At 42.6% G+C, this 26,720-nt stretch overlaps 1 protein-coding gene across 3 annotated transcripts in view; it reads left to right on the top strand.

Moving 5' to 3' along the window:
* Positions 1 to 474: 474 nt before the first annotated feature.
* The window catches only part of ARMC2 (armadillo repeat containing 2), a 178,362-nt gene continuing 152,116 nt past the window's right edge, over positions 475 to 26,720 (top strand). For all 3 annotated transcript variants that reach the window (XM_082475150.1, XM_082475148.1, XM_082475149.1), the window contains exon 1: positions 475 to 524. The gene's annotated coding sequence lies outside the window, so the exon portion shown is untranslated. The remainder of the gene's footprint in view (positions 525 to 26,720) is intronic.

The raw sequence follows: 26,720 nt of genomic DNA, 5'->3' as shown, positions 1-26,720 counted from the left end.
GAATACTTATATATAAGCATATGTATAGAATAAACTCTTATAGTAGAATTATTGGGTCAAACGGCATGTACACTTTAAAAGCTGTGAAATAATCTAAATATACAAAAAGTATAAAGAATAAGGTAACTAACACTATACCCAGCGTTATTACATCTCAACAAGGAAAATCACATTTCCTTCAGGAAGCACTGAAGTGTACAGTCACTAACTCATGGGTTATGTATTAATGATTTGGAATAAGGAGGTTATCTGATTTTGCTTTACGATCTGGAAGCCTGAATTCAAATGTTGCTAGGATTGTAAATGTGTTCCATCTAGTGGCCTCATCAATGTCCCAAGTGGACTGTGTTTCTAACCCATCAGCTGTGTGTTCCTGAATACGATTCTTTGGTGTACTTGACCCTAAACAGTGAGACGACCGAGGCCTGGACTGACAAGGAGAGGAGGCTGGCGAGAGACCTGAATTAGCTAAGAGGTGACTGCTTGCACCACGCAGAGTCTACCCCAAGTATCCAGCCGTACGAGTAAGTGACTTTACAGGGATTAATTTTATCCCTTATAAAATGGAATGAGCTTTCAATTTTATCCTTATCTTTTGAATTGATTGTGGCTTAATCTCTTCGTAAAGGCATATGTATGTATATGTGTAGGCATAATTTCCATTATACTGTATTGTAGACCTCATACCTTCTGCAGGGATTTTAATAATGCTTTTCTGAATAGGAAGCCAGGGTTCTCTCCGTGCCCCATCCCCTGCTCCCACTGTGTTCACTTTCTTTGCACGTTGCACATACAGGGTTAAAATTTTTCAGTTTTCCTTTGAATAATGATTGCAGTGTTAAACACAGCCTCATAACGTTCAGCCCGTTATTTGTGTAGATGGCTCTCCAGTGCTTTTAAATTTACTTAATTAAAATTCTAGAATGATATGATTCCAGTGGGTTACATTCATCTTACTCTTACCTTCTTCAATCAGTTTTCTCTTATAGCCTTTTTCTTTGCAAGAATTATTGAAGATGACTGCAGCCTAGCAGACTGCTTAACCCATAATTCATTACTTAAAAAAAAAAACTCAAATAATTAAAAGCATTCATTGTTAAGCACAGTGGAGTTAAACTCAGCTTGATATTGATGCAGTGTCTCTCTACCACAAGGATATAGCTAACCTATCCTCAAAATGAAAAGGGAAAGGCTTCAGTTTTCTGATATTTCCTATCCATCTTTTCTTTTTTTTCCTTTTTTCTTTGAACTGAAATTATCCCATCAGTTAGCCACCGAGTCTGATTTTATAATCTACTTACAGTTCAACAGGAGGGAACAAAGGATGTGCACTATCTTTTCCCTTTATGCCCAGAACATAGTAAGATTAGCAGATCACAATTCATTGCCCGGGCATGCAAGTATTGCCATGCACAGGACAGACCTCTGGTACCTCTACGTTTCTTCCTCCCTTAGTGACAGAAAACCCACTGGATTCCAGCAGCAGCTGAGCTCTGGCAGCCATTGGCCCCAAAGCTCTACCTCCTGCCTTTCAGTAGGTAGAGGCCAGCTGGGGAGGTGACCAATCGGGCGGTTTGTATCCAGGAGAACATGGCACAGTTAGCTATTTAAATCCAGCCAGGATGATGTCAGCAAGCAGAGCTGAAAGGGTTAGGAGAAAGGCTAACGGAGAGGAGAAATCTTGTCAGGCTGTATTATTACAGAAAGCTGGGCTGAGGCTAAGCAGAGACTAACACACCCACCACCTGTGCCCTGAGCCCAACTCCCAGTGCCTCGGAACTGCCTCCTCCCAGCCTCGAGAAAGGAGGAATGGCTGAAGAAGATAACCTGATGCTAAATTATGTGGGGAGAGTTTAATTCTTACATGATTTTTTTTTAACTGGAAGAGCAAGTCTCTACTTAGATGAAAATGCACAAACCATCTCTGGTTTGCAAATTGCTGGGGTTTTACAGGAAAGCTGGGCTGACTCTCACCCGCTGATAAGAGAAAAGCGTTTGTTCCCGCCTCTGGAAGTCTGTGGTCCCAATAACCCCGGGTGAAACTTGCAGAAATGGTTCTCAGCTTAGACGCCGTTTTGCAGCACGAGCAAAATATTCAGGCTCAGGAAATGATGCTAAAGACATTTTGAAAAATGTAAGATGGGCCTGACACAGCACTGGCACAGGATATATGACGGAAGCGGCATGGTGAGTGGTGATAACAGCCCCTGGGGCTTGGCAGGGAGCTGGTTTCACACCCCAGCCTGACCAACGCCCCCCTCCAGCAGGAGCCTCACCAGACTCCGGGGTGAGAGCGGAAATCTGGCCATGCCCCTGGAGGGCCCAGGCAGGGGACAGACCCTCAGGAAGGAGGGTGAGGTTCCTGAGAGCACCTTCTTATCAGCAAAGACTTGACAATCCACCTGTACACACATCACACTTTAAAAAATTGTGTCGGTTTTGGTTGTTCTGGGCCCTGCTCACTCCTACTTTTCCAAAGCACCTGCTGTAGACAAAGCTGGCTTGGGGACAAGAAGGGATGCAGCATTTTTCCTTAGGGTCTCTCAGGGAGAGGCCACACAATGCCACTTACACAGGTGCTCAGTAAGAATTAGATGGAGAGGACACTCTGATTACTGCTAATGAGGGGGTAAGTTAATAATGGCGAGATGCCTGTTTCCGGGCAGATCCGCCCAGTGCGATGGGACCTGCAGCTGATCTGCTTAGGAGGGTGGCTTTTCTTCCAGATGGCCATGGCCTTTGTGTCAGGGAAGGGCTTTCCTTCAAAGGCTGGTGCTCCACAGTTGCAATGCAGATTAGGGGTCCGTTTTTACTTGCCACTCTTAAAAAATAAACATTCTGGGCACAAGAAAGGGAGCTTTTCAACCCTGAGAGTGTTCTGGATGTTTGAGTACACGTGGCAAGACCCTCTTTTAGATAATGAGCAAGTGCTCCCGGCACTTTGGAATTATTGCTTGCTTCCACCCCAGCATTGTTCCGACAGCTCTGTTCTTAAAGATTAACTACCATTCATTTAGTAACTTTTGCTGTAGAGAGGGGAGGGGAAAACTTGATGATATGAATTTAGAGCAATTATTATATTTGGTTTGTGTTTCTCCTGCAATGCTCTTCCTTTAAGGAGTAAGCAGGGAGGTATTAAGATCTATTTGCCATTTTGTTTCCCTAATGTTTTGATTGCTGCTGTAATTTTAACAAGTATGGGAAGGCAAAATATCTGAGGACCCCTTTAACCCCTTTAATTTGTCTCATGCAGAATTGAGACAAATTCTGCATGAATTCTGAAGAGGTCACTATATTTAAATGATACAGAAAAACCAGTATAGGTAACGAAATGATGGAAAAGAGCATAATTCCATGATATTGCAAAATAAACAGACAGTACCTCGTCTCTGTCAAGCATGCCCAGGCACAGAGAGGTAAAAACCTTTATCTCTATGTAGCCACAATTCCTGCTTCAAGGTGCTCAAAATCTAGCGAAGGAAACAGACATGTATACAAATAACTGTAAGACAAGGCACGTATGTGACAAAAGTAAAAGTGGAAACCATAGAGCTGAAGAGAGCTGAAGAAGCAATGATTCATTCCAGGGGTGAGGGCTCTGAGTCGGACCTTAGGGATGAGGAGGATTTCATCAGGCAGAATGTGGGGTATCGCATGTGAAACTCTGCAGACTTCAAAAAAGAATACCCTGAGTCTATATGAACAAATAGAGCAAGCTGTCCAATATAGACTACATAAATGGAGGTCACTTAGCAGTGTATGTAGAACTAGAATATATATATATATATATATATATATATATATATACACACACATATATATATATGTATATATATAGTAGTTGAGCTTATTTTAAGCTCTAAGGACAGACTGGATTAAAATCTAAATTTAGTACTTTCAGTGGATTGTGTCATCGTTGAAAATATTTTCTGTCCCTCCCTGAGGGAAGGTTATTCTTTCCCGTTCATTGATACCAGGCTGGTCCTGTGACCTGCTTTGACTAATGAAGTAAGAGCAGAAATGAGGTATGTGCCTCCTGAGTACACACTTTAAGAGCCATCATTTGCTTCAGCCATGTTCTCCTTTCTCTGTATTCTGATGATCAGGTAAGTCCCACTAGAGGTGCTCCTTTGGCTTCAGCCTGGGTTCTGGAATGAAGATGGCATGAAGTAGGGCTAACTGTGGTCAACATGGCTCATTAGCATAAGCAAGAAACAAACCGTTGTTAGTGTGGACACTGAGATGTCGAAGATGCTATTACCATAGCATCACTCAGTCTGGGTTGACTGAGAGACACCTGGCAACCAACGGGATCTTATATAACTTCTTTAAACCTCAGTTTCCTAATCTATAGAATGGGAAAAATAATAGTATCTATCTCAGAGGATCATTGTGAGGTTAAAACAAGTTGATTTTAAAGCACGTTACATGATGTTTAGTTCATAATAAGAATTTAGTGTTATTTTTAAATAGGTACAGAAAAATGTCTGGAGGAATATACACCAACCTGTTAAACAACAGTTCTCTCTTGAATGTGAGATTACAGGTGACTTCCTTATTTTTTTTTTGAATTTTATTTTATTTATTTTTTTATGCAGCACGTTCTTATTAGTTATCCATTTTATACATATTAGTGTATATATGTCAATCCCAATCTCCCAGTTCATCCCACCACTACCATCCCCCGCCACTTTCCCCCCTTGGTGTCCATACGTTTGTTCTCTACATTTGTGTCTCAATTGCTGCCCCGCAAACTGGTTCATCTGTGCCATTTTTCTAGGTTCCACATATATGCGTTAATATACGATATTTGTTTTTCTCTTTCTGACTTACTTCACTCTGTATGACAGTCTCTAGATCCATACACGTCTCTACAAATGACCCAGTTTCGCTCCTTTTTTATGGCTGAGTAATATTCCATTGTATATATGTACTACATCTTCTTTATCCATTTGTCGGTCGATGGGCATTTAGGTTGCTTCCATGTCCAGGCTATTGTAAATAGTGCTGCAATGAACATTGGGGTGCATGTGTATTTTTGAATTATGGTTTTCTCTGGGTATATGCCCAGTAGTGGGATTGCTGGGTCATATGGTAGTTCTATTTTTAGTTTTTTAAGGAACCTCCATACTGTTCTCCATAGTGGCTGTATCAATTTACATTCCCAACAACAGTGCAAGAGGGTTCCCTTTTCTCCACACGCTCTCCAGCATTTGTTGTTTGTAGATTTTCTGATGATGCCCATTCTAACTGGTGTGAGGTGATACCTCATTGTAGTTTTGATTTGCATTTCTCTAATAATTAGTGATGTTGAGCAGCTTTTCATGTGCTTCTTGGCCATCTGTATGTCTTCTTTGGAGAAATGTTTATTTAGGTCTTCTGCCCATTTTTGGATTGGGTTGTTTGTTTTTTTGATATTGAGCTGCATGAGCTGTTTATATATTTTGGAGATTAATCCTTTGTCCATTGATTCGTTTGCAAATATTTTCTCCCATTCTGAGGGTTGTCTTTTCGTCTTGTTTATGGTTTCCTTTGCTGTGAAAAAGCTTTGAAGTTTCATTAGGTCCCATTTGTTTATTTTTGTTTTTATTTCCATTCCTCTAAGAGGTGGATCAAAAAAGATCTTGCTGTGATTTATGTCAAAGAATGTTCTTCCTATGTTTTCCTCTAAGAGTTTTATAGTGTCCGGTGTTACATTTAGGTCTCTAATCCATTTTGAGTTTATTTTTGTGTATGGTGTTAGGGAGTGTTCTAATTTCATTCTTTTACATGTAGCTGTCCAGTTTTCCCAGCACCACTTATTGAAGAGACTGTCTTTTCTCCATTGAATATCTTTGCCTCCTTTGTCATAGAGTAGTTGACCATTGGTGCGTTGGTTTATCTCTGGGCTTTCTCTCCTGTTCCATTGATCTATATTTCTGTTTTTGTGCCAGTACCATATTGTCTTGATTACTGTAGCTTTGTAGTGTAGTCTGAAGTCCGGAATCTGATTCCTCCAGCTCTGCTTTGGCTATTCGGGGTCTTTTGTGTCTCCATACAAATTTTAAGATTTTTTGTTCTAGTTCTGTAAAAAATGCCATTGGTAGTTTGATAGGGATTGCATTGAATCTGTAGATTGCTTTGGGTAGTATAGTCATTTTCACAATATTGATTCTTCCAATCCAAGAACATGGTATATCTCTCCATCTGTTTGTTTCATCTTTAATTTCTTTCATCAGTGTCTTATAGTTTTTACTTACTTACTTACTTAATTAATTAATTTATGGCTGTGTTGGGTCTCTGTTGCTGCGCGCGGGCTTCTCATTCTGGTGGCCTCTCCCGCCATGGAGCACGGGCTCCAGGAATGTGGGCTTCAGTAGCTGTGGCTCGAAGGCTCCAGAGCCCAGGCTCAGCAGTTGTGGCGCATGGGCCCAGTTGCTCCACAGCATGTGGGATCCTCCCAGACCAGGGCTCGAACCTGCATCCCTTGCATCGGCAGGCGGATTCTCAACCCCTGCGCCACCAGGGAAGCCCGAGTGTCTTATAGTTTTCTGCAGAGCGGTCTTTTGTCTCCCTAGGTAGGTTTATTCCTAGGTATTTTATTCTTTTTGTTGCAATGGTAATTGGGAGTGTTTCCTTAATTTCTCTTTCAGATTTTTCATCATTAGTGTATAGGAATGCAAGAGATTTCTGTGCATTAATTTTGTATCCTGCAACTTTACCAAATTCATTGATTAGCTCTAATAGTTTCCTGGTGGCATCTTTAGGATTCTCTGTGTATAGTATCATGTCATCTGCAAACAGTGACAGTTTTACTTCTCCTTTTCCAATTTGTATTCCTTTTATTTCTTTTTCTTCTCTGATTGCTGTGGCTAAAACTTCCAAAACTATGTTGAATAATAGTGGTGAGACTGGACATCCTTGTCTTGTTCCTGATCTTAGAGGAAATGCTTTCAGTTTTTCACCATTGAGAATGATGTTTGCTGTGGGTTTATTGCATATGGCCTTTATTATGTTGAGGTAGGTTCCCTCTATGCCCACTTTCTGGAGAGTTTTTATCATAAATGGGTGTTGAATTTTGTCAAAAGCTTTTTCTGCATCTATTGAGATGATCGTATGGTTTTTATTCAATTTATTAATATGGTGTATCACATTGATTGATTTGCATATATTGAAGAATCCTTGTATCCCTGGGATAAATCCCACTTGATCATGGTGTATGATCCTTTTAATGTGTTGTTGGATTCTGTTTGCTAGTATTTTGTTGAGGACTTTTGCATCTATATTCATGAGTGATATTGGTCTATAATTTTCTTTTTTTGTAGTATCTTTGTCTGGTTTTGGTATCAGGGTGATGGTGGCCTCATAGAATGAGTTTGGGAGTGTTCCTTCCTCTGCAATTTTTTGGAAGAGTTTGAGAAGGATGGGTGTTAGTTCTTCTCTAAATATTTGATAGAATTCACCTGTGAAGCCATCTGGTCCTGGACTTTTGTTTGTTGGAAGATTTTTAATCACAGTTTCAGTTTCAGTGCTTGTGATTGGTCTGTTCATATTTTCTATTTCTTCCTGGTTCAGTCTTGGAAGGTTATACCTTTCTAAGAATTTGTCCATTTCTTCCAGGTTGTCCATTTTATTGGCATAGTGTTGCTTGTAATCATCTCTTAGGATGCTTTGTATTTCTGCAATGTCTGTTGTAACTTCTCCTTTTTTGTTTCTAATTTTATTTTGTTTTTTAATTTTTGTTTTGAATTTTATTTTTTTATACAGCAGGTTCTTATTAGTTATCCATTTTATACATATTAGTGTATATATGTCAATCCCAATCTCCCAATTCATCACAGCCCCACCCCCCCACCACCACTTTCCCCCCTTCTAATTTTATTGATTTGAGTCCTCTCCCTCTTTTTCTTGATGAGTCTGGCTAATGGTTTATCAATTGTGTTTATCTTCTCAAAGAACCAGCTTTTAGTTTTATTGATCTTTGCTATTGTTTTCTTTGTTTCTATTTCATTTATTTCTGCTCTGATCTTTATGATTTCTTTCCTTCTACTAACTTTGGGTTTTGTTTGTTCTTCTTTCTCTAGTTCTTTTAGGTGTAAGGTTAGATTGTTTACTTGAGACGTTTGTTGTTTCTTGAGGTAGGATTGTATTGCTATAAACTCCCCTCTTAGGACTGCTTTTGCTGCATCCCATAGGTTTTGGATCATCGTGTTTTCGTTGTCATTTGTCTCTAGGTATTTTTTGATTTCCTCTTTGATTTGTTCAGTAACCTCTTGGTTATTTAGTAACATATTGTTTAGCCTCCATGTGTTTGTGTTTTTTACGTTTTTTTTCCCTGTAATTGATTTCTAATCTCATAGCATTGTGGTCAGAAAAGATGCTTGATATGATTTCAATTTTCTTAAATTTACTGAGGCTTAATTTGTGACCCAAGATGTGATCTACCCTGAGAATGTTCTGTGCGCACTTGAGAAGAAAGTGTAATCTGCTCTTTTTGGAAGGAATGTCCTATAAATATCAGTTAAATCTCTCTGGTCTATTGTGTCATTTAAAGCTTGTGTTTCCTTATTAATTTTCTGTTTGGATGATCTGTCCATTGGTGTAAGTGAGGTGTTAAAGTCCCCCACTATTATTGTGTTACTGTCGATTTCCTCTTTTATAGCTATTAGCAGTTGCCTTATGTATTGAGGTGCTCCTATTTTGGGTGCATATATATTTATAATTGTTATATCTTCTTCTTGGATTGATCCCTTGATCATTATGTAGTGTCCTTCCTTGTCTCTTGTAACATTCTTTATTTTAAAGTCTATTTTATCTGATATGAGTATTGCTGCTCCAGCTTCCTTTTGATTTCCATTTGCATGGAATATCTTTTTCCATCCCCTCACTTTCAGTCTGTATGTGTCCCTAGGTCTGAAGTGGGTCTCTTGTAGACAGCATATATATGGATCTAGTTTTTGTATCCATTCAGCAAGCCTGTGTCTTTTGGCTGGAGCATTTAATCCATTCACGTTTAAGGTAATTATCGATATGTATGTTCCTATTACCATTTTCTTAATTTTGGGGGTTTGTTTTTGTAGGTCCTTTTCTTCTCTTGTGTTTCCCACTTAGAGAAGTTCCTTTAGCATTTGTTGTAGAGCTGGTTTGGTGGTGCTGAATTCTCTTAGCTTTTGCTTGTCTGTAAAGCTTTTGATTTCTCTGTCGAATCTGAATGAGATCCTTGCTGGGTAGAGTAATCTTGGTTGTCGGTTCTTCCCTTTCATCACTTTAAATATGTCATGCCACTCCCTTCTGGCTTGTAGAGTTTCTGCTGAGAAATCAGCTGTTAACCTTATGGGAGTTCCCTTGTATGTTATTTGTCGTTTTTCCCTTGCTGCTTTTGATAATTTTTCTTTGTCTTTAATTTTTTCGATTTGATTACTATGTGTCTCGGCGTGTTTCTCCTTGGGTTTATCCTGTATGGGACTCTCTGTGCTTCCTGGACTTGGGTGGCTATTTCCTTTCCCATGTTAGGGAAGTTTTTGACTATAATCTCTTCAAATATTTTCTCGGGTCCTTTCTCTCTCTCTTCTCCTGCTGGGACCCCTGTGATGCGAATGTTGTTGCGTTTAATGTTGTCCCAGAGGTCTCTTAGGCTGTCTTCATTTCTTTTCATTCTTTTTTCTTTATTCTGTTCCGTGGCAGTGAATTCCACCATTCTGTCTTCCAGGTCACTTTTCCGTTCTTCTGCCTCAGTTATTCTGCTATTGATTCCTTCTAGTGTAGTTTTCATTTCATTTATTGTATTGTTCATCTCTGTTTGTTCTTTAATTCTTCTAGGTCTTTGTTAAACATTTCTTGCATCTTCTCGATCTTTGCCTCCATTCTTTTTCCCAGTTCCTGGATCATCTTCACTATCATTATTCTGAATTATTTTTCTGGAAGGTTGCCTATCTCCCCTTCATTTAGTTGTTTTTCTGGGGTTTTATCTTGTTTCTTCATCTATTACATAGCCCTCTGCCTTTTCATCTTGTCTGTCTTTCTGTGAATGTGGTTTTTGTTCCACAGGCTGCAGGATTGTAGTTCTTCTTGCTTCTGCTGTCTGCCCTCTGGTGGATTAGCTACAGGTGCCTTTCAATTTTTGTTTCTCTTATTTCTTTAATCAAATTCTTTATAATAATGAGCATATATTATTTTAGTAATCATTAAGAAATAAGGTACTTCCACTTTGGAAAACTGAACAATAGTTCATTTTTCTTTCACAGTGATAATTGCACCAAACTTGGTCCCTTGAAGGAAAGGGCTATATGCCCTGCCCTGTGCGACTAGGGTCTGGCTTACTGGGTGTCCCAAGATAGGTGCTCAACATAGGTTTACACAAGTGTAATTGATCCCTGTTTCTTATCTGGATAGCTCAACGGATAGTAGGTAATGACCTACTATTTCTGAGATGAGAAACATGAAAAAGGTATAAACTCAGAATGTGTGCGTTCTGAGTTTCTCATAGATCATTAATTGGGCACTGGGAATACAAATTTGGAGATCAGAGATGGAGATATGAAGCTCCTCTGAAGAGAGGTGATTAGTCGAATATGTGGGTATAGAGTGGGAGCGTGGGCTTTCAGTTTCATCCCACTCCTCCTCACAAGACCAAGTCCAAATATTTTTCAACAACGACACCCATTCCACAACAATTTTCTGAGCACCTACCACATATCAGGCACTAATGGTATAGGAGTGAACAAGAAATGTTCAAATGTCTCTGCCCTCGAGCAGTTTATGTTTTATGGTGAGAGGTAGACAACAAGCAATAGTGAAACAAATGATTAAAATACAGAGTGTATTCTATAGTGATAAGGAGGAAGAACATGGAAGGGGAAAGGGAACTCCGGGTGTTGCCATTTTTGACAGGGTAAGTCAAGGTAGGCCTTGCTGAGGACATAACATTTGAGTGTTAAGACCCTAAGGAAGTACCAGGTAACTGTGACTACTGGGGAGCACAGTCCAGATAGAGGGAACAGAGAGGGCCAAGGCCTTGAGGTGGGAACATGCTTGTGTTTAGAGGAGCAGCAAGGAGTTCAGTGTGTCTGGGTGAGTAAGGGGGTCAGTGGTAGAGGAGTTCAGGGAGATAATGAGAGGTAGAAGGGAGGTGGTGGGCAGATCCCATGAGACCTCATCAGCAGACTGTTGGAGGAACTTTGACTTTTACTCTAAGTGACATGGGAAGCTCCTGAAGTTTGATTAGAGGAGTAGGTAGCATAACCTGACTTGTGTTTTAAACTGACCAGTCTGGTTCCTATCTTGATAATGAATGGATAAAGGACAAGGGAGAAGCTGGGAGAACATTAAGGAAGTTATGGCAGTAACAGGTGATGGGCATGTGGGCTGGAGTGGTGGCAGTGGAAGAGATAAGAAGAGGTCCGGTCCTGGATATATTTTGCAAGTGCAGCCAACATAATATACTCGTGGATTTGATGTGGCACATGAGAGAAAGAGGGAAGCAAGGATAACTCCATGGTTTTGGGCATGAGCAACAGGAATGATGGAGTTGCTGAGAGGTGAAGACCTCAGGGAGAGTGGTTTTGGGTAGGAATTTAGGAGTTGTTATAGACATGATAACTTTGAGATGCCCTTATATATCCAAGAGGAAATGGAGAGTAGGTGGTTGGCTATGTGAGCCTAGAGTTCAGGGGCGTGATCCAGGCTGAATACATACATGGGAGAGTTCTCAGCAGATCAGTAATGTTTCAACTGTGAGAATGGATGAGATCATCTAGGAAAAAGTGCAGAGAGAAAAGGGGTCTGGGGACTGAGCTCTGGAGCCCCCCACCCTTTAAAGCAGAGGAGAAAAAGACCAAGCAGCAAAGGAGAATGAATGAGCGGTCAGTGAGGGAGGAGGAGAAGCAGAGGTGAGCTGCGTCCCAGCGTGTTTCTAGGTAGAGGACCTGCTACAGCAGGGTCAAGGGCAATGAGGAGCAAGTACCGTCCATTGAATTTAGCCAGGTAGAGGTCACAGGTGACCAGACAAGAACAATGTGGTGGAGGTGCGGGGTGGGAGGTGGGGTGACTGAAGGAGGTTCAAAAGAGAATTCAAAGAGAGGAATTGGAGACAGTTTAAACAACTGTTTGAGGGAATTTTGCTGCAAAGGAGAATAGGAGGCATGGAGCCTCCTGGAGAGAGAGGTGAATCCAAGAAAGTATCTTCTTTCTTTTTTCTCTTTTTTAAGATGGGAGAAATGGCAGTGGTGTGTATCCCCCTAGCACCCAGCCCATCATACTCGTTTGATAAACATTTGTTGAACTGACACGAGCGGATCTAAGGGTAAGACATGAGCAAATATCCCCATCATCCCTGAATGATGTCAAATAAGTGAAATGAGAAAAAAATCCCGATGCTTCCTATAAGAGACTGAACATTAATGCTTGGAGACTTGTGGCTATGGGGATTCCTTTACCATCTTCCTGTACTTAATACACTGCTTTTTAACAACACAGGGTCAGGATCTATTTTTAAGTGGAAACTTTTGGGTTGAAATTTTTTAAGTGCACACAAATATAGGGAAGAAAACAGCAATGACCCACATTCCCACCAGGCAGAATTAAGTACTATTAACATGTGGGCATATTTGTTTCCAGCCTTTTCATTCAATGCTCCGTTTTTAAAACCTACACGGTGGAATTATGTGCTAAAAAACATGATGTGTGTCAGTGTGTGTGTGCACACTGTGAACTCACACATACATACCTGCTCACACATTTGTGGCTTTTTGCTTGCTCTTTCCTGGAGTTTCCGAGTTGGTAGGTGCTGTGTTATAAACTGCTATGGCAATAATGGAATCATGAAGCCATGACTTCACATGTCAGTATACAGAATGCACTGGCCGAAGAATACTTTTTTAAACATAAAAACTGTAAGTAATCTGTGCACACAGGAAAAAATTCTAACACTACCCTTCTGGCCTACAGTCCTTCGGTTTTTCTTTCCAGACACAACTGGCATTGCCAGCTCCTTGTGAATGTTTCCAGAAATAGTACTTGCATATGCAAACATGTATTTTCTATTTTCCTACACAGATGGTAGCATACTGTTGTATACGGTTTGGTACTTAAGCACAGGGTTTTGAAAATTTTGGAAGTGCTTCTTAGCAGTAAGCTTTCTTTTTTTTAAAATTTGTTTTATTGAGGTATAGTTGACATATAAAAACAGTAAGTTTTCTACATGTGCAAATTAGCAATCATGCTCTTCCTTCTTGCCTGGTTTCAGACAATTAACTCAGGGTTGTGGGCAGGGGGGGTGTCAAGAATGTTCTACACTAGCTGGACAGGTCCCTTCAAATCACAGACTCCCATGTCAGTGCCACACAGTTTGTTCTGACTCTCTCTGGTTGAACTTACTTACTTCAAAGCCCACAAGAAAACCCTTTACATTTTTGGTAGCTAAACCAAAGTCCTGCAGAATACAACAAAACCAAACAGGGGGAAATTTGGGGCTCAGCTTAAAATACAGATGGGCAAGCCCATACTTAGTTGCTGGAATAACAGCCAGCTGGGAGGGTCCAGCTAAATTTAGCTTGGAACCTTACACACTGGTCAGCTCCAAAGTCAACAGCCCCCATCCCCCCACAGAGCACTCTCCCCCGTCTCTGAAGCCGGTAGAGAAGAAGGAACAACCCTGCTTGTCCAAAATGCTGACTTTGCAAAAACCACCTAGTCGATCTGGTGTGATTTAATAGGTTGTAAAAGCTTCAATTTACAGCTGATCAATAGGCAAACAGTGTGATTTGTTGCCGGGGGAATATAGAGCACAGGGACCAGGATGAGGCCAAACAGTGGGAAAGGTTAATTAACATTGTAAAGTTCATTTAAAATTTTCTTTAAGAAAGCAAGAAGGAGAACAAACTGGAACTGTAGGTGGGTCTCGAGGTCAAGGCTGGCCTGAAGGAAAACGGAAGGTGAGCAGAACCGGGGTGCTCCACCAGCCCTCCTGGGAGGCCTCCACGTACACCCTGTCCCGGACCCCAGGGGAGGGCTGCAAAGGACAGGGAGCCCCATGCACGGGCTCAGTCTTGGCTTTATGACGTGGTGGGCCTCAGTTCCCTGGTTGGTTCAAGTGGCAGAGCTGGAGTAGATGAACACCCCCCCTCCCCCAGGCCTGGAATTCTTGGTGATTTGGGCCTCCTACAACTACCTGCCTTGCAGCCTGGAGCTCGCTACACCCTCTACCCTCACTCTCTGGAAACCCAAGTAGGGAGGAGGGACACACAGGGCCCCTAGTGCCTCAAGATGAGACCACGTGTTGAAAACATAACTTGCTAAGCGGGGAGGATTAGGCCCCTGAGAGATCCTGGCATCCACCCCAATCCTGAAGACGCCCTGGCACTGGCACCGGGGGAGGCCTGACAGCTTGCACAGAAACTCAGATGTGAGCTGGGCCTCCTCTAGGAGAGGCATGTGACATACTTTATGGAAAAAAACAAGACGAGGTTGCCAAGTGTAGCCTAGGTGGTGCCCAGGGAGTGACTGCAGTGAGGAGCAGGACGTCTGTTGTACTCACTGTGCTTGCATGTGCAGAATAATGTACGTCCTGGGTTCCGTGAGGCCCCTATCCACTGGATGGAGGTAAAGAGGAGCCAGATTGGGTCTGACCAGTTTCGACTTCGATGCAGTGATCACTACACCGTCTTTAGGGTGACTTCTGTCTCCATGCTGCTCAATCTTCCGGGCTCGCCTCCACTCCTCTGCTCCTATCTTAGAAGCTGCCTAGCGGAGGGGCGGCAGCAGAGGCCTCCCAGGATGTCATGGCAGTCGGGGGTGGGATGGGTCCCCGGCCTTATGCTGGTCTGTGCGTGTGAACACTCTCTGGGACCCCTAAGCTGTGGCTGGGCTGGTTTGATGTTTCACTGGTCTCAGCTGCCTGTGAATTCCTGGTGTGTTCTTTCTCAGCCTATTTGTGGGCCCGCTGCCCCTCCCCGTGGATCTGGGCTCCCCTTGCCTCTCTGTCATCACAGACACCTCTGAATCTCTGCCACCCTCTCCCCCTGGGCCCTGGCCAGGCTGCCCCGCACAGCCTTGGCTGCAGGGTCACTTTGTCCCCTGCCACATTAGGGCCCTGGCAGATCTCCTGGCTCAAGGGGGCAAAAAGGTGCTCCAGATGCAAGCTAGACCCTCTCTCTGGCTGTGCCCTTCACATCTCGGAGGTGGGGTGTAGGGGTAGATGTTCCCCCTGGAGACGGCGTGCTGCCTCCTCAGGTCCTGGTGGAACAGGGGAGGTCCTGGGGGTGTGCACTGCAGTGAGGACTGAGGGTTCCGCAGTCTCACAGGCCTGCTTCAGCCCCAGCTTTGTACTGAGTGGGGGTATGGCTTCAGGCCAGGGCCTTGACCACTGCCTAACCAGGAGAAGGATACACACCTCACAGGATGTGCTAATAGTCGATGAGATTTTCTGTAAAGCAAGCAGCTCCTTTTTGAGGCAGCAGAGCTAGCGTGTAGAGGAAAGAAGTATCCTTTGCTAGCGAAGCAGCGGGTGGTAGGATTCCTCCCTAAGAATTCTCATCCTGCCCCTGCCCCATCCCCATGCAGCACCTGAACTGGGCATGTGCCAGTTCCTGCTTTTTCTGAGTCTGTTTATCAATGTCTCAGTGACTGAAATACCACCCTCTGATTTGGCCAATAAGTCATTTTTAAAAATAGCAAACTTTATGTTACTTCAATTATCAATGTCTCATTGACTGAAATACCACCCTCTGATTTGGCCAATAAGTCATTTTTAAAAATAGCAAATTTTGTTACTTCAATTATCAAATCTCCTGGGGATGAAGTCAATTTACAGTGATCGGTCGACATTGCAGTAAAGGGCGTTGCTTCCTCTCTGGGTTTGGACGCAGTGTGTGAAGGCGCCAGGAAGGCGCGCGTCATTGGCAAGTAGGGAGCTGGTTATGGCACCTCCCTCAGGAAGATGGTGAAGGAATTTGAAATCAACCCGCACACCAAGTACACTTGCTCCTTCTGTGGCAAAACCAAAAGGAAGAGGTGAGCCGCTGGGGCTCTGGTGCTGTGGTGCCTGGAGCAACACCGTCACCTCCGCTGTCACCGTGAAGGCAGCTGTCAGATGACTGAAGGGACTGAAGGACCTGTAGACTCTGCCCCACCGGAAACGCCAACAGCTAGACCAAATGGGCGAACTTACGTAATGAAGAAAAGAAGGGTCCTGGGGCCCCGCACTGCTTCCTTAGGCTAACCCGCGGCACGGTGCATGCTGTCTTGGGTCCACTGAGGGTAACGGGGGGACTCCCCAGAGTCGGGACGCCTTCCAGGTCCCTCTTCTGTCGCAGGCTCTCCACTTCACAAACTCCTCCCTCTCTCTTGACAGCCCACCCCCAGGTGAATGTCCAGTTCCCTGTAGCCGCCTTTGGCTGTAGGGAAGGTTAAGGTAACCAGTTCTTCCACAGAAGGTGTGACCCTGCCAAGCTTTCATTTCAAGCCTTCTGTCGTTAACTTTTTCCTCTCTTTAACAGGGTTTCAGGTCTCTGTAGGTAGGGGAGGAGAGGTCCATTTTCAGGGCAATGGCTATGGGCCAGTAGGTGCTCCAGAATTGTCCCAGGCCTGGTGGTGACAGGTTGGCCCTTACAGAACCCTGGGTAGTGAACCAGGGCCTAAGAGTCCCCTGCTTCCTCCAATCAGCATGGTCCAGCGGGACGGAGCCTGACCCCAAGAGAGCTGATGAGAGGGGGAACTTGGGCCTCTTTTTGTGAGCCTCTCATGTTCACTTTCCTACCTAAGGACAGACCCACTTCCTTCCCGTCTCCTCACATCTGTCCCTGCCTTGCCTGCTTTGACCCCGAGACTCCTAGACACATACATTATCATACAAGTGACAGCATTTTAGATCATATTTAATGATTTCTTTCTACCAACCTTCCTGGCCTTATTTCCTATACCTTACCTCCTCTTTCCCCCGATTTTTTTTTAAATTAATTAATTAATTAATTAATTTTTGGCTGTGTTGGGTCTTTGTTGCTGCGTGCGGGCTTTCTCTAGTTGCGGCGAGCGGGGGCTACTCTTCCTTGCGGTGCACGGGCTTCTCACTGCAGTGGCTTCTCTTGTTGCAGAGCATGGGCTCTAGGCGCGCGGGCTTCAGTAGTTGTGACTTGTGGGCTCTAGAGTGCAGGCTCAGTAGTTGTGGCGCACGGGCTTAGTTGCTCCGTGGCATGTGGGATCTTCCCAGCCCAGGGCTCAAACCCGTGTCCCCTGCGTTAGGCAGGCAGATTCTTAACCACTGCACCACCACAGAAGCCCTCTCCCCCGATTTTATTTTTCCCTCTACTGATAAAATGTCTGCCAAGGAAATGTCATTGGAACCATTCTTTTTGTTAATAGAGGTATTATTTTATAGGAAGTCCACAAGGCATTTTGAGGACATAAAATGCCACATCAATAATATAATTAGAGCAGAAACATTGACTTGAGACTAAAAACCCAAAAGAGGAATTAGAAACATATTGTTCCTTAACTTCAGGGGCTGGAGAAGGGAAGGAAGCAGTTTAATTTGAGGGCTACCCCTGATGGGGAATTCAGTCATGTCAGGACAGTTGCAAGCCAGAGGGAAAATTTGGTAAAATCGGAAGAGGTTTGTTGTGTAACAATGCTATTACAATGTCTGTGCTCTTCTTGGAGGTGAACTCAGGCAACTGAAATAAGAGCAGGCAGGTTAAAATGTCAGGTTGCTGAGCTATGAGGAATTGCCCTCCCAAATATGTTGTTTGACTTCTGGTTACTTCTCTACACGATTCAAGTTATTTAGGTACCTTGTAGAATCCAAACAAGGCCATGGTAGCTCACAAACAGGTTGGTCCGTTATCGGTTTGCTGGAGTGTAAGTTGGGACTTATGCTTTTCATTCCACTTCTTTTTTACAAGACAGTTTTATGTTTTGTCTTAAGCCACCACAAAACCGAATCTGGAGGTATGTGGTATCTAAATAAAATGCAGTTAAAATGTCCTTGCTGTCAGATGCAAATTCTTCAGTGCCCACACCCCATCGCCCTTACTGCAAAATTGAAGACAAACACCTCGACCCCGAGTTCCAGGATCTCTATGGAGGGCCTCAGTGGGCCTCTCTGGTTCTTTCTCACTGTTCCCCACATGGAAACAACCACCTTCTTCTTCTGTGAAGCCAGCACCCATCTTGGCCCTCAAACCAGACCCCGTCCTCTTCTGCATTCACAGTGTGTGTCCCTTTTCATGGCACTGCCCTCATTTTGTCTTGCAGTAGATGCATTTACTTAACTTTCTGCCTATTTCTCCACACAAACCATCTCCCAAACCACACATCGTAGGGCCTCGGAGGGCAAGGACCATGCTTACTTGTCTTTGCAGTCCCTTGAGTGCTGAGAATAATATCTTGAAATAGTTAAGAGCTGATAACTATATGTTGGTTAGTAGCGGGTCAGAAATTTTTTATAAGGACATTATGAAGATAGTTGTACCTCAGTCATCCATGGGAGTTACCTGTGCTAATTTTTTGAGCCAGAGGCAACAGGAATTCTACAGCCTACCAGGTAAGCCCACCTTTTAATTGAATCACTTTCAGAACAAAGCTTTTATTATTTTGGCAAACTGGAAGACAAAGCTTCTGCAAATTTAAACATTTTCTCTAACTTCAACTTTCATAAAGTTACAGAAAAGCTTGTTGACCCTTTATAAACTTGTAGAGAGATATTAAGTCAGTTTTTTTTTTCTTTTTTTTTAGAAAGGCTAGTAAGCAATTTGGTCTAAATAGGAAGGAATAAAAAAAACAAAGAAGAAGAAGACTCGGCTTTGAGATGGGCACATTTAAAAATTGTTTTCCTACTTAGGGACTTCCCTGGTGGCACAGTGGTTAAGAATGCGCCTGCCAATGCAGGGGACACGGGTTCGAGCCCTGGTCCGGGAAGATCCCACATGAAGCAGAGCAAGTAAGCCCGTGCGCCACAACTACTGAGCCTGTGCTCTAGAACCCGGGAGACACATCTACTGAAGCCCGTGCATCTAGAACCCATGGCCCGCGACAAGAGAAGCCACTGCAATGAGAAGCCCGCGTACCGCAACGAAGAGTAGCCCCCGCTCGCCGCAACTAGAGAAAGCCCATGCGCAGCAATGAAGACCCAACACAGTCAAAAATTTAAAAATAAATAAGTAAATTTATTAAAAAAAAAATTGTTTTCCTACTTAAAAGCAGGACTCACGGCTTGCTCAATAACCTATTTGACGAAGGATACCAAACAGCTCTAGTTCTTCTTGCCAAATAATGATGCATACTCTGGCTATTAAAAGACAGTCTAAAGAGGCCTTACTTACTTATTTCCCCCACCTTACTCCCAAAAGGAATCGAATCAGCTTTATGCAAATACACACAATATATCAAACTAAGAACAAACAAATAGAGGTAGGGAAAAAGGAAAATAAAAGATAAAGCCAAGGTAAAGTTAGTATGTAGAAATGTACGTCAGAAATTCTTGAACTTTTGAGTTTAGATCTGGGTGTCCTGGGGACCAAAGCAAAGAAAGGAACGCAACTGACTGCAAATTTCACAGTGTATCAAAGCTTAGTTCCTCAGTGTCTGCGTGCCAGGCACTGCACCCACCTCTCAGTGGTTTTCTTCATTTGGTTAGTTAGTCTGGTGCCTGCCGTGATGGGCCACATGTGTTTGAAACCATAGGATAGAGGGGAGTCCTCAGTTTAGCCTGTGGACCTGCTGTCTGTAAGCACAATGCCCATTCTTTTCAAGAGTCAACCCAGTGAGGGTGAGAAAAATAAGTCAAAAGGAGAAGAACTCATTTCCATGCCAGCATCACATGATCAGTAGGGATCAAAGTTATGAGAGTTGCCTCCAAAAAGACCCTAGAAAAGTCCAAAGAGGCAAGAGTCCTTAACATCTTTTTTTTTTTAAATGTGGTTTTTTTTAAGGCACAGGCTTTTTTTTTTTTTTTAAAGATTGATTGATTGATTGATTGATTACTATGTTGGATCTTCGTTTCTGTGCTAGGGCTTTCTCTAGTTGCGGCAAACGGGGGCTACTCTTAATCATGGTGCGCGGGCCTCTCACTATCGTGGCCTCTCTTGTTGCAGAGCACAGGCTCCAGATGCACAGGCTCAGTAGTTGTGGCTCACGGGCCTAGTTGCTCCGCGGCATGTGGGATCTTCACAGACCAGGGCTCAAACCCGTGTCCCCTGCATTGGCAGGCAGATTCTCAACCACTGCGCCACCAGGGAAGCCCGAGAGTCCTTAACATCTTGACAATTAACATTTTCCTCTTCCTGCCCTCCAGAAGCCATGATATTCTCTGGTGCCTAAAGCCCCAGCCTGCTTTCCCCAGAGTCCTCTGCCAAGTGCCCTGGCTCCAAAATTGCCTCTCTTCCTTTTCCAAAGGGAAAAAAGAAAGATGACACACTTCTCTCTCAGATAGCCGTGTAAGTAAAATAATTAATACAATGATGTGCATGACTGATATATACGCCACCCAGGAATAGATTGTATTTTTTTAAGAGTGGCTTTCTAACCCACTTAAAACTCGAATTAACTGACTGGAGGGTTGATTGATTAATAGATTGTGTGTGTAGAGCAGAGTGAGAGATTTTAAAACGATGATACCTTCTTTATATGTCTTGCATGCCTTTAGTGACCATTTCGTCATCCATCAAAGGCAAAGGATTTAGCAACTTGACCTCCAGCTTCTAAAAACTGACTACTGTTGCCCTAGTGATATGTGAGACACACTGGAGTCACTTAAGCAGTTACCTCACTAAGCCTCAGTCTTAATTTATAAAGAGGAATAACAGTAGAAGTTACTTTAGGGAATTTGGACATGAAAGTAATAGGAGTGCTTTTTCTTCCCTCTTTTGCTATCAGTCACCCTCCCTCCCTCATCCCTTCGTCAAATGTAAACCTACTAAACAACTGGTTTCATGCTTGAAATTGTATGTCCTCAAAAGCAATTTTCTTCCCACCCTGCCTGAAGTTGCACTGTTTCTGGACAGTATACAGTGTCTGCTCATGTATCATTCCACTGTCCAACTTCCACATATATCTTTCCTATTGGTGTTGTCTCATAATTAAGGCTATATGCTTGATGGTTGGCTAGTTGTGCCAACGGGTTGGATGTGGAGTACTCACTGCTAACCACTCAAGATTTAGATGGTCCGTGCCCCACCTGCCCCAAACTGCTTTGTCCTACATCAGTTGCCAGTGGAGCAGAATTGTCAGTGGCAATCATCAAGGGATAGCACCTTGTGAAAGGATATATATATATGTGTGTGTATATGCATAGATATATGTTCATTCTTTGTGCTTTTTTGTATTGAGGTCCAAATTGTGCTGTATTTTGCCCTATGTATAGCTAGGTTCCAGATATGACCATCTGGGTAATTTTGAGCTTCTCAATAAACAATTCCCAATATTTTGAACATGTTTTAAAATAATCACCAATAGTGACAGAGTACTTTGGTTAGACAAGCCTTCCCAAATAATAACTATAATATTTGGGAAAAAATTTTTTAATGAAAATGACTATCAGAAAGCACTGAAGAATAATCAAAAGCTGAGAGAAACTAGACAAGAATCTACCATGGTGAGATTTGCTATTTGCAGCAGCTATTTGCTTTTGATAACTTCCCAATCTCTGTGCAGCTCAGAGGCAGCAAAAATCCACAGTCTCACTGGGTCAAAGAGTTAGCTGGCAGAGTTTGGTATGGGATACCAACACATACCCAACAGAATTGCTAAAATTTAAAAGATTTATAAAGCTAAACGTTAGTGAGACTATGGAGTAACTGGAATTCTCATATGTTGATGTATAAAGTTGGATATATGTTGGACTATAAAATGGTACAACCACTTTGGAAAATGGCTTGACAGTGTCATACAATTAACATAGAGCTACACTTTGACTTAGCAATTCCATTCCTAGGCATTATCCAAGAGAAATGAAAACATACACACACACACTCACACACAAACAACAAAAAAAACCCGCTTGTACAAGGATGTTCATAGCAGCTTTTTTTTTTAACAATAGCCAAAAGCTGGAAGCAACTCACTGTCCATCAGCCAGATAGTAAGACCTATCTAACAATGGTCCTCCCACTTAAGAACCAGTATTCTCACAATGCGATGCCTCGCAGCAGTAATTGAGAAGGAATTACTCAACAAAATGGGTGACCCTCACAAATATTGTGCCGAGTGGAAGAAGGCAGATTGAAAGAGGATGGTTCCATTTATGTGAAGTTCTAGAACAGGCAAAAATAATCAAAAGTGAAAAAATCAAAACAGTGGCTTATCTCTGATTGGGGAAGACTAAGAGGAGACATGAGGGAACTTTCTGAGGAGATGGGAAAGTTCTGTATTGTGATAGGACTGGAGGTTATGTGGGAGTGTTTGTTTGCCAGTATTACACGGTTAAGATTTGTGTGTTTTAATGTGTAGAAATTACCTAAAAGAATGAACGATAACAATTGTAACTGAGCGTGTGGTGGGGGGGCAGTGGAGATACAGATGAAACAAGAATGGCAGAATATTAATAATTGTTGCAGCTGGAGGTTGGGTACATGGGGGTTCATTTTCTGTTCACTTTGTATGCATTGGAAATTTTCCATAATAGAAGTTTTAAAAAATATAAGAGCTAATATATAATTCCTTTTGACTACAGCAAGACCCACTGAACATTATCTAGTATTTTTAATTAGCTGGAGGTTAAAAATGAGAAATTAAGTGGCTTTCATCATGAATGTGTTTCTCTTTATTTCTTGGATCATTTTCATTTGTTTCAATGTTCAAAAATAGAAGAGAGGTCATCACTGTAATGCAGTCTCAGTACTAAACTTTATAACTAACATTTCCGCAGACAGCAGACTAAAGAATTCTAATTTTATGAGAAAATTCACAAGTGTTCATGGTAGCAAGTTGTATGAGCATATAATTTGATAAACCCAAAACATTCAATTGTCTAATTTTTAAAAAATTCTACTGAACTATACACTTTAAAATGGTTAGAATATTATGTGTATTTTACCACAATTTAAAAAATTTATGTTAAGAAAAATGTTCCAGATGAAGAGATAAAATGGTTTTCTTTTTCCTCCACATACTCAATATTTATTTCTCTTGCCCTTGGATGTCACATGTTACTCAGTATTACAGTTCCTGGAAATAAAATACTTTAAAAAATATTTCCAATAATTGTCTTCAAGTTTCCAACAAGCGAAGATCCAGGATTCCAATATTCTCTGAAATTTATAAACAGAAATGCTTCATGAACAGTTGCGTCATCTGTAAACTTCTTGATGAGTTTAATTTTAGCAGCTTGTTTTATATCAGCCTTTTTATTTCATAATTTAAAACCCCAATTTTGGGGTGGGGGGCCAGAAGGAGAAGAAATAGGATGGCTTTCATGCATAAAGAACGTTTCAGTATAAATTCACTGAAGCAATCCTTAGAGAAAGAGGTGGCGTTGTAGAACCAACTTTTCGTAACCTTTTTTAAAGCAGTATTTATTTATTTATTTTTGGCTGTGTTGGGTCTTCATTTCTGTGCGAGGGCTTTCTCCAGTTGCGGCAATCGGGGGCCACTCTTCATCGCGGTGCGTGGGCCTCTCATTGTCGCGGCCTCTCTTGTTGCGGAGCACAGGCTCCAGACGCGCAGGCTCAGCAGTTGTGGCTCACGGGCCCAGCCGCTCCACGGCATGTGGGATCTTCCCAGACCAGGGCTCGAACCCCTGTCCCCTGCATTGGCAGGCAGATTCTCAACCACTGCGCCATCAGGGAAGCCCCCGTAACGTTTTAATTTGTATTTTCTTCAAGTGTATAAGCTTTCACACTGGAAGGTCTCTGGCTGGGCTACTGGGGTGGTTTTGAAATCTCTGTTTCCTGGGAGCTCGGTGGTTTTAGAGACAGAACAGATATCCCTCCAGGGTAGCTTTGGGCAACCAGGCAGCAGGAACAACTCAGCAGTCCTGGCCAGGGAGTAGGGCTGGAGTGAGAGTTTTTTGGAATGAATGAATACCTACTACTATTTTCCGTCGTTGAGTCATTTGGTTGGAGAGATCAAGTCTTGAGAGAAAGAGTCTGATTGACTGAGCTTAGGCCTGAGCCTGCCCCTGGCTGTTGGAGTGAGGGGTATGCGGGCGGGGTTGTGACAGGAGGTTTGTGCCAGAAGGAACCTCCAGGAACTCCTTCAGCCTTCTCGGTGTCAGGACAGAGTGTCTTCAATTACTGAACATACTGGAGGAAATGAAATTCACAAAAGGAAGTAGGATGTTGTTGCAGTCAGGGGATGGATGGGTCCACTTCTGAGAGGGAAAGCTCTTCAGAAGGGACTTTCCTAATATGGCCACATGTTACCCATCCATTTCATTTTCACGGATACACCCTCAGGCTCCTCCAGTACAAGAAGATGACCGTGCCTGTGTTCCCACTCATTCTCAATCATCCTTGCAATGCTGGGCAGAGTGGGTAGATCGGGATACTTTGGGCTGCAAGGAAAACCTCAACTGGCTCAGACAATACAAAAAAGTATTATTTCACATAGCAAGTAGTCCTGAGATAGGATGGGTTGAGTCAGTGGCTAAGCAATGTTATCAAGGATCCACATGAATTCCATCTTTCTGCTCTGCCATTTTAAGTGGGTCAGTCACTGGATGGTGGCGGCAGCTCCAGAGTTAAAATCTCCACACACTATCCAGAGGCAGAACAAAGGGATTACTGTGTCCTTGTGTCTCTCTGTAAGAGCTATAAGAAACCTTTCTCAGAAGACCCTCAGCAGATGTCTTTTCATGCCTCATTGGTCAGAATTGGGTCACACAATTTTTTTGGCCAGTTACCATGAAGGAAAATGGCATTTCCACAACTGGCTTAATCAAGATAGCTGGGAATGGGGCCAGCCTGCCCCAGAGCTCATGGCCACAAAAAGTAAAATGGACAACTAGACAAAGTTGGGTTAAGTTTTGTGGACACGTCACATTTGTGGCTCCTTATAGTTGAGAAATTTCCCACATGATGAGTCCCAGATGGAAGCAGAACTCACCTTCCCAGTTGGTAGGTAAGTTTGGGTGCAGGTATGTTGCCTGAACTCCACCAACCAGATACACCTGCACAAGACTTGGATTTAGAACCGAGCAAAGTGAGGGATTAGATGCCAGGCAGATTCCTTTTTCCAGTGAAGCTGGAGGAGCATTTCAGATAGACAATGCAGTTTTCTGAAACAGCTGAGTGGTAACATCTCGCGCATTGCATCCACGTTATAGGTGGCAGTGGCCACGGGTCTCCACTGGAGCAATCTGGTGGTATAATTTGGGTATCGTTCCAGGTTATATAGTCTTCAAGCCTGATTTTCCAGCCCTCCTGGGGATTCTGTGAGCTCCCTGTGTCCTTAAAGAAACCCCTTTCTAGCTTAAACTAGCTTGAGTTGGTGCTGTTGTTTATCACCAGGAACTCTGCAAGGAAGAAGTGAAGAATAGCTGTTGGGTAGGCAAAACCATGTCTACTCCAGCAGGGGATCAGTAGGTAGTCAGCACTGCAAAACACCAGGGGGCTGTATTCTATGGGGTGCACCCCACTTACGATGCCCTGCTGCTGAACCTGGCTTCCTTTCTCCATTGTCCTCCTTGGGATAACTCAAGGATCACTACCTTTTTCTGGAAGTCTGCTCTTACTGCCTGTCTTTTTAAGCAGTTCTAAATGGCTCCATACCCTGAGAATTTTCCCCCTTGGCCTAATGGGTAGGTGTAACTTAATACTGTGTGGAAGAAACCACAGACCAGTCTAGCCAAGTCAAGCCAAGCATAAATAAAATGGTTAAAAAAAAGAGATGCTGTATATGCATGATTCTGTATCCTCTTACAAATAACTAGAAGGTAATGAACCTTCCTTGCAATTTATTTAACATTTTTATTAAACAAATAAATTTATGGTAACATTAATGAAACTTTCAACAACAGAAGGAAAAACTGCACTTACAATTCTGCCCCTCCTGCTCCCTTGACAGAACTCCTTGTGCCTCTTAACACTATTATTTGCATATACCAATGCCTTTCATTAAGTGGGTACAACATATCTTACCTAACCACCAGCTACACTCGCTAGATATTTAGGAGGCTTCCAAGCTTACAAACTTTCTTCTATTAATTTTGCATTATGCAGGTGCAAAACATTGTTCTTCCTCTGAATAATGCAAATCACTGAATCAGGTAAACATTTTGAATGGCTTTGCCTGGCATTGCTGTTTTGCATTGCCATCATCAGAGTACACGTGGACCCGTTTTGCTACACCATCTCCAGCAACGAGTGTGTTTAAAATATCTTATTAATTTAATAGAAGCAAAATGTAACCTTATTGCTCTTTTATTTTGTATATTTTAATTACTATTGAGGTTTTCCTACGATTCTGATCGTGAAGACTCCCTCGTTCAGCATTATCATAGAATGTTCCAAGACAGAGTCAGCAGCAGGCTCATGGGTTGTAAATGTAATAATGGTGTGCATATTATCAAGAATGTTTCAGAAGGTGCCATGTGGTTGTTTTCAGGAGCTGGTTTTAGGCAGAATTAATCCTTTTAGAGGGTTATTATATTGGATTGTCCTAGTTATGTCAAAGGATGGCCTGGGGGAGGGGACTTCTTCATTTATTTGAACGTTGCTGAACATTTAATTTCAAATTTTCTGCTTAGTGCATAATTAAAAGTGTTCACTGAATTTGTGGCAGTCAATATAAACTGTAGTTTTGACATTTGAAAA

Source organism: Balaenoptera physalus (genome assembly GCF_965194825.1).
Source record: "Balaenoptera physalus genome assembly, chromosome: 9".
NCBI lineage: Eukaryota > Metazoa > Chordata > Mammalia > Artiodactyla > Balaenopteridae > Balaenoptera > Balaenoptera physalus.
This window is presented reverse-complemented; position numbering and strand designations above follow the sequence as displayed.